Here is an 8,634-nt window from a genome sequence, read left to right as displayed (position 1 = left end):
GAAGGAATGCAGGAAGAGCAGCGGGAAAAGATGACACTCCCGGCTCAGGAACGCCTGGACATGGAAGGTTTCCTTGCTGCGCTTCCTTACGCCCAGTCTGGCCCTGGGCTCAGCACCTAGCCGCCTAGGCGGTGGCACTTTGGAAAAGCCGCCTAGCAGGCCACGTGGCTTGAGAAGACTCCCGGCCGCCTAAAGCAGCCAGCAGGTCCCATGGTGTAATGGTTAGCACTCTGGACTTTGAATCCAGCGATCCGAGTTCAAATCTCGGTGGGACCTCAGTAAGCCTTTTGGTCTTACAGTTTCTGTTTTGGGGACCGAGGGCGGCAGAGACTACTTTGGGCTTTGCCCTGCGCTCCCAGACTTGGTGGACCTCTGTTTAGGGTCACACCCCGTCCCCTCAACACACTTTCATTTCAGGGCCATCATTGGTGTTACAGTGCGCAGGCGCGAGAATCGGGGGTGAAAAATAAACGGGTTGATCGGAGACTGAACGTGACTTTACCCTGGAGGGGAATAGCCGAAAGAACCCGAAAGATCCCGAAGCTGCAGCTCCGGGCGGGGCCTGGCAGCAATCAGCGCGCCTAAAGGCCTACTCTTACGCGAGAGCCGCCGGACTCCTCCTCCTATTGGCTACTGTGCAAATTCTATACGCGAGTGCTCTGTGAGCCGCCAATCAAGTTGCCGGATAGAGCCAGAGGCGGGGAAACGGCGCTCGCGGGACTCCAATTGGTCACAAGCAATAACCAGGCTCTGGTTCCACAAAGCTGTGTGTACGGTGGTGTGGGGAGACAGTGTTCACCTAGTTTGACCCTGCTCAGCCTACGAGATTGTCTGTGTCGTTCAGTTGTAACGCAGGTCCGTAGAGAATGAGCTTACCCCGTCTAACCCTGTCTAACCCCGTCAGGATGTCTCTGGTGGCCGGTCTCATATCCATGGGATGTTTCTCCCTAGCGGAGGACGGGAATCTCTAAAGGATCCCCAGCAGGGTCCGGCACACCTGTAGGCGAATCTGGCCAGGAGCGGAATTGAGGATGCGGACATGGCGCATGTAATTTGCGGGAAAGAGCGTACCTCTAGGTCAGTGTGGAAGAGATGTAATAGAGTGTTTCTTCTTTGGATTAGTAACTGGGTTTTGAAAAGTGTTCGTCTCTGTGGGATAAGTGACAAGGGAGCTGGTTGACGCATTTATGATCTCCCTCCAGGGTGATTGGCACTGTGGTTATCTGTTCCCACCCTTGGGAGGATGCCATGGAAACAGAGGATCCTTGGTCTCCCCATCTCTCCCCTGAGCACCCCTCCTCCCCGCCCGACCCACACACTCCTTAAACGTTTGAATGGATCTGCGTGTATGAGCGATCCCAGCTTTAAAAAATATCTAAGCATGATTGGTGGGCGGATTTGTTGTGCCAGAGAGTAAAACTTATTATCAACTGTATACCATAGGAATTAAGATAGTGTGATATTCGTGTAACGATAGATAGATATACCAATGGAACAGAATAGAAGAGAATCAAGATACAGCCCCTCCTAGTTGGACAATTGATTTATTTAAAAGGTGGCACAACAGAGAAATGGGGGAAAGGACCTGATTTTAAATAGATGGTTCTAGGACAATTGTGCCCATATGATATCAGATTCCTCCTTAACTTGTCCTAAACACAGCAATAAATCCCAGAAAGTATAGGCTTCAATTCCAAGAAAAAGCAAAAAGCTTTTGAAAGACCAGGTATGTGAATATCATTATGATCTCAGGGTAAGAAAAGGCTTTGTAAAAGATACAGAAGGTTCTGAAGGCTTGCTAAACTTCATCATACTAGAGTGATACTCTATGTTCTTAACAAAAGAAAGTGAAAAAAGCTGGGGATGGACGTTAGTGGTAGAGCATGCAAGCCACCGGAAGCCTGGATTCAATCCCCAGTGCATGTACACACACACACACACACACACACAATTGAAAAAATAAGACAGAATAGGGAAAGATACTTTAATGCATAACTTATAAAGAAGTCCTTAAAAATGAATAAGAAAAAAGACCTACAGAAAAATAGTAAAACCAAGAGAAAAGTAGCAAAAGGTTTGAATGGACTTCACTATTGGAAACCCCAAATAACCAAAATACATATTAAAAGATGCAGAGCTAGGAATATAGCTCAGTAGGTAGAGTGCTTGCCTCACATGCACAAGGCCCTGGATTCAATCCCCAACACCACACACACACAAAAAAAAAAAAAAAAAAAAAATGCAGAGGATCATTCATCAACACAAAAATACAAATTAAAAGTTCAAGCAGATACCACTACACAGTCACCAGGTTACAACCTGAAGGTTATCAAGAACATGGAATCATTTGAATTCTCACAAGAGTATATTGATGAGAAACACTTCAACATTTACTACTAAAGTTGGAGATGCCCATACCCTATGACCTAGAATTTCATTCCAGTCCAAAAACAGAAATATGTGTACATGTCCACCTAGAGGCATGTTTAAGAATGTTATTGGCAATATAAAAACCAAAAATTAGAAAAGAACTTAAATGTCCTTAAGTAACAGAATGCCTATGCATAAATTGATATTATATAACAACAAAAAACAAATGAACAACTACATGCAATAAAATAGATGAATCTTGGTTTGGAGTGCAAGTTTGAGGGGCAAATAGGAAGAATTTTCTAACAATTCAAGTTGTCCATCATCACATCAGTCTTGAGAAATACTGGGTGTCTAGTGATTGGAAATCTTCTAGGGAGGCTCAAAGAAACACTTTGTCAGTGTGCCTGTAGGAAAATTCTGTTCTAAGGTGGAAATTGGGCTCCAAAAAAGATATGTTGCCTTCTTGCCAAGTTCCTTTCTATTGTGACTTCTCACCCCCAGCTCAGGGCTTTCCTCAACATGAGCTTTTTCATCATTTCTTTCTCCCAGAACTTTCACCATTTTGTTTGTTTGTTTGTTCATTTGCACCAAAACCCTCAATAATATCATCTGTTTCATCTCACAAGCCTGTACACACGTATACACACAGAGACAAAACAGAAACAAAAGTTTAAGAAAATAATATATGCCCTTACACATGTAATATTATATATATTATCGATCTCACAACTTATCAATTTGATTTTATAGCTCACAGTTTGCAAAACATTTGGGAGCTCACTATCGTCCCCACTGTCCTCTTGCTCCTAGCTCCAGATTATCTGAAGCTCTCATCTCCTTCTTTTTCTATCCCCAATAACTGAGGGGAGAACACACCCCTCTCTCTCTCCCTCCCTCCCTCCTTCCTTCCTTCTCCCTCTCCCACTACCTTTCCCTCTCTCCCCTTTCTTTTTCTCTCTCCCTCAGACAGTCCCTTCCAAAGGAGCCCCTTCCAAAGGTTTTATTTTGGTTAGGAGCCCCAATAGTACCTTCAGTACGTTGTCCCTGATCAGAGTCACCAGCAGAGGGCAGCACCTGACATCCAAGACCAACAGCCCAGCCAGGTCTGTGCCTAGTCTGGACTCTCCCTTCTGCTGGGTTCCCAGTGCTGTCCAGTTTTCATTTTCTTTGTTTGCTCATTTGTACATGAGATAATGTGTGTACAACACTCACACTTTCTGGTGCACAGTGCCAGGGGGCAGGGTGAGTTACAGAATGCTTAGTTTCACACCAGTTAGTCAAGCACCCACCAGGTTTGAGGAAATACAAAATAAAGCAAGACTTGATCTCTGCCCTCAAGGAACTTGAAATCTTTATATTTGTTTATTTTTATTTCTTTTTTTTTTAATGTGGTGCTGAGGATTGAACCCAGTGCCTCACACATGGGAGACGAGTATTCTACCACTGAACCACAAACCTAGCCCAAGGAATTTGAAATCTTGATCGAAAACAAAGACTAACATACAGCATACAACGGTAGGTTCAGGAGTATATGTGGGCACAAATGTAGGTGAAATCCAGCAAGGTGAGCTTTCAAAAAGGAAGCCTCCACAAAAATCTCAGAATAGCATATAAGTGTGCCATTTGTATAGGGAGTGTTTCTCTGGATTGGCTTATGTTTGCACAAAACATCTCTGGAAGGTTACAACAGAATCTGGAAACATTAGCTTCTCTAATGAAACCAGAGGGAGAGAGAAGAGAAAGGGACTGTCTGCGGCACCCCCTCCAGACATTTTTTTAAAAAAAACTGGAAATTGAACCCAGGGTGCTTAACCACTGATCTATATCCCAAACCCTTTTTTATATTTTATTTAGAGACAGGGTCTCACTAAGTTGCTTAGGGCCTCACTAAATTGCTGAGGCTGGCTTTGAACTTGTGATCTTCCTGTCTCAGTCTCTTGAGCTGCTGGGGTTACAGGTGTGCACCACTGTGCCTGGCTACTGCATCCTTTTTGCACCTCTTGAATTTGGAACCATCTACCATTTGAGTTCCTCTATGCAGTCACAAAGTCTCGGGTACTCAGGGAGCCAGAGGAAGCTCACAGGATGCTTAACTTAGCTGTGACTTACTATGTGAATTAGCCAGATAAAGAAAAGTCACAGGATAAAGGGTGTTTAATGCATGAATCTGTCAAGAAATTGAAAGGCGCTTCATGTTAATGAGTGGAGGCCAGGGGTTAGGGTGAGCAGGGGCCCCACGGGGTAGGGCCTGGATGTCCTTGGTCCCTAGGAGCCTTGACTTGATCTTATAGAGTGAAGAGTCAAGAAGGGTTTTAAGCAAGGGAGCCACAGAGAACACACTAGCCACCAGGTGGAGAGCAGGCTGCAGCTGGCGGGGGAGCTGGTCATGGATCTTTAAGGGCAAGGCAGAGGGAGCAAAATGATAAACAGATAAATGTGTGAGAGCTTTAGAAGGTAGAATCAACAGGAATTAGTGTGGTTTGGAATTAGCATGATTAGGTGGGGGCAGGGGCCAGGAAGAGCCAAATCCTCGTGAGACTCTTCATTGCTCTCTGCTCTCCTGGCCTCCTGGTTCCTAATTCCTCGGCCCTGACACTGTGGAGGATGAGTCATGCACCCCTTCCATTTCCCTGGTCTGTGGAGAGTCAGAAATCAGAGGGGCCCATGGAGTATCCACCTCCCCATTCCTCCCTCTCCCAAGAACACCGTCAGAAATGCTGGAGGAGCCCAGGAGCAGGGTCATTTTCATGCTGACCAGAAGTCCTCCTTATACCCAGTCCCTGGATAAGCATCCTGCCACTTCCATCCACCTGGGGCATCTATCTCCCCTACGTAGGACCAGACATATCATATAATATATTACATTATATAGTTATATACTTTATGTAATATGTAAGGTCCTTATTCAAAAATTATTGAGAATTTCCAGACAGTGACAGTAGAGCATTTTCCATCCCCCTCTAGCATAGGCCCCTCTAAGCATGGGGCCCTGTGTAACCCCACAGCTGGAATACACATGAGGTTGGTCTGTCCCAGGCATCAAGCTCAGGTAGAGAATAGGGGAGGTGGGGCAGAGGGCAACAATGGACCTTCTTCAGGCCTGATGTCATGGTGGATTAATCATCCTCTGCCCACAGCATCAAGGTGCCACACAGACACAGTCCTGTCCCACGAACAAGAAATGTTACTTCCTAACATTTTACATCTCTCCCCTTCCAGCTTCCTGGGTAAGACTGCCTCATCTGCACACGAGCTGAGGCCACTCTAACCACTCCGCTGTCCTTCTCCCTTCCGTGACACCGAGGGATCTGTCCTGGGAGTCCCCAGTGGGGTGTGGAAGGAAGGTAATAGGGAATTTGAAACTTGGCTCTGTATTGTTTGACCAGGAACTCCAGAGTTCAAGAGCGTTCCTTCCGTTTTCCTCCTTCCTCCTGGCTTGACATCATTTTACTGACCGGGATCATCTAAATGTCGATTATTGGGTCTCTGCTTGGCTCACTCACACCTCCAGCCCTCCCGTCTTGGTCCTCTTCATCTCTTTTCCCCCTCCACCCAGCCTCAGCTGCTGGGGTTCCTTCAAGTTCTATTCTTGGCCCCTGTCACACATACAGCCCTCTTGAGCAATCTCGGCCACTCTTGCATGCCAGCTACCACCTCTCAGTGATTCTCAACGGGGGCCCTAGGGGAGGGAGGAGAAGCCACGGGAGGCGCAGAGAATCACCTGGTGGGGATGGAGGTCCACTTAGTGACATCACCATTCACCCAGTCATCCAGGAAGAAATGATTAAGTTGGTAAAGGCATCCTTGATAAAGGTGTTCTCTCTGTCCTCTATTTAATCTCAAGATGGTGGCCCTGCGTTCCATCCCCAATGCCACCAAAAAAAAAAAGATGTTGGAAATGTTACTTCCTGATGATTTCTACAGTTGTCACCTCTCCATTCTTTTTTTTTTTAACTTTTAAAATTTATTCTAATTAGTTATCACCTCTCCATTGTAACTCTACCTACCCAATTCAGTTCCTGATCTGAGTGGCTGGATCATAATTCTTCCCATTTCTCTGGGAACTGCTGTTCTCTAAGTTGCCCTAGCACTCAGCAGAGAAAAGAATTGCTTCCTGTCTGACTCCTGGGAAACAGTTAAGGTTCTGGTTAGGTGATCAAGGTCTTGGAGCATAACTGAAGGACAAAAGACAGGAGACCTGGGGAGAGCTATTGAGGCTGAATTCACTTTAAGGCAAGTCCACAGACTGAAAGTATTTGTACTGTGGATGTTTCCCAGAAGAACCCAGCAGAGGAGGCTCTTCCTAACTCAGAGACCTGGTGACCACTGGGCTGGCTAGTTCTCAGGAAACTAAACAGCTAGAGAAGCAGGAAAGGAGATTATTCATGGGAAGAAGAGTTTGGAATTTTCTTCATTATGGCCACCCTGGCTCTACCACTATCTATTGAGCCAGCAATGGTGACAGCCATGAGCCCCTCTTACAGTATCAGACCTCAGCCCAACCAGCCAATTCCCTGGAAGGAACAGAAAATTTTCCTCATTGGAGTAGGCATTATTCAAAAACTGGGTTTAACTGGGTACAGTGGCCCACACCTGCAATCCCAGCAGCTTGGGTGGCTGAGGCAGGAGGATCATGAGTTCAAAGCCAGCCTCAGCAATTCAGCAAGACCACAAGCAACTTAGTGAGACCCTGTCTCAAAATAAAAAATAAAAAGGCCTGGGATGATGGGCTGGGGTTGTGGCTCGGTGGCAGAGCACTTGCCTGGCACTTGTGAGGCACTGGGTTTGGTCCTCAGCACCATATAAAAATAAATAAATAAGAAAAAAAAGTTATTATGTCCATCTATAGCTAAAAATATTTTTTTAAATGGAGGGGGGCCGAGTTATGGCTTAGTAGTTAAGTGCCCCTGAGTTCAATCCCTGGTACCAAAAAAAAAAAAAAAAAAGAAAAGAAATTGGGTTTGCATTTTCTGTGTTATGTTCCTGCCAACACCAACATGTACAGATTTATGGAATGCCTTCTAATGGCCATGGCATCTTGGGCCATACTATGTTTAGCCAAAAAACTCTTCCCAGCAAAAGAAGCAAAGCACTAGATGTAGTGTGAGTCCTGGGAAAAAAGTATGACATTAGTGAAGAAGCTGGGGAAGTATAAATAAAGTCTAGAGCTTAGTTAATAGCATTGGATCAGTGTTAATTTCTTAGTTTTAATGAAAGTGCCATGGTTATGTAAGAGGCTAACATCAGGGAAAACAGATGAAGGACATAGGGGAACTCTCCATGGTATCTCTGCAGCTCTTCTGTAAATCTAAAATTATTTCAAAATAAAATCACTGAAGAAAAAAAAGGAAGAAAGAAAGTGGGTAATATTGAAAGCATTCACTAATCTTATCATGAGTCCAGCATCTGGAAGCAGGTGGCCTAGAGAGTGATAGGATGGCCTGGTAAAGACCCAGTGTGGCCGGGCATGGTGGTGCATGCCTATAATCCCAGCAGCTTGGGAGGCTGAGGCAGGAGGATTGGGAGTTCAAAGCCAGCCTCAGCAAAAACCAGAGCGCTAAGCAACTCAGTGAGACCCTGTCTCTAAATAAAATACAAAATAGGGCTGGGGATGTGGCTCAGTGGTCCAGTGCCCCTGAGTTCAATCCTTGGTACCTGTTGCCCCCCACAAAAAAGACCCAATGTGGTGCCACCAGCCCAGCTGGGAGACCCTGCTGTGCACAGGTGAGGCGCTGTCTGAAAATCTGCTGGGTGTGTTCTGAATTGAGCCAGTGACAACACACAGTGCTTTCTTTCTTTTCTTTTTTTTTTTTTTTTCCCCTAGTGCTGAGGACCAAACATAGGGCTTTGCTCACACTAGGCAAGCACTCTACCACTGAGCTGCACTTCTGGCCCTAAACGGTGCTTTCCTTTCACCCCTAAAATATTTAAGGATCTCTGGGATCAAGGTAGGGATGGATGTCTTGGATGACAACAATGGCCCCCTCTTGCTGGGCTGGATGGCACACGCCTTTAGTCCCAGCAAGTTCAAAGTCAGCAACTCAGCAAGGCCTTAGGTAACTAAGCAAGACGCTGTTTCAAAATAAAAAGGGCTGGGATGTTGCTCAGTGGTTAAGTGCCCCCTGGATCCCGGAACACCCCCCCCCCCGCCCCTTCTAAAAAAAAAATGGCCCACTCTTCTTAGAATGGTCAGTTCCATCCTCACCCTGCCGTGTGAGGTGTGGGCATGGCAGGAAGGAATGCTGCTGTCAGACACAGCAT

The 8,634-nt window shown here is 45.9% G+C and overlaps 1 non-coding gene across 1 annotated transcript; it reads left to right on the top strand.

Annotated features, from left to right (window-relative positions):
• Window positions 1-204: 204 nt before the first annotated feature.
• Window positions 205-276, top strand: Trnaq-uug (transfer RNA glutamine (anticodon UUG)). The gene has a single exon. It is a non-coding gene; the product is annotated as a tRNA-Gln (tRNA).
• Window positions 277-8,634: the final 8,358 nt, after the last annotated feature.

This window comes from Urocitellus parryii, chromosome 7 (genome assembly GCF_045843805.1).
Source record: "Urocitellus parryii isolate mUroPar1 chromosome 7, mUroPar1.hap1, whole genome shotgun sequence".
Lineage (NCBI taxonomy): Eukaryota > Metazoa > Chordata > Mammalia > Rodentia > Sciuridae > Urocitellus > Urocitellus parryii.
Note: the sequence above shows the minus strand (reverse complement) of the source record. Positions and strands in the feature narration are given on the sequence as shown.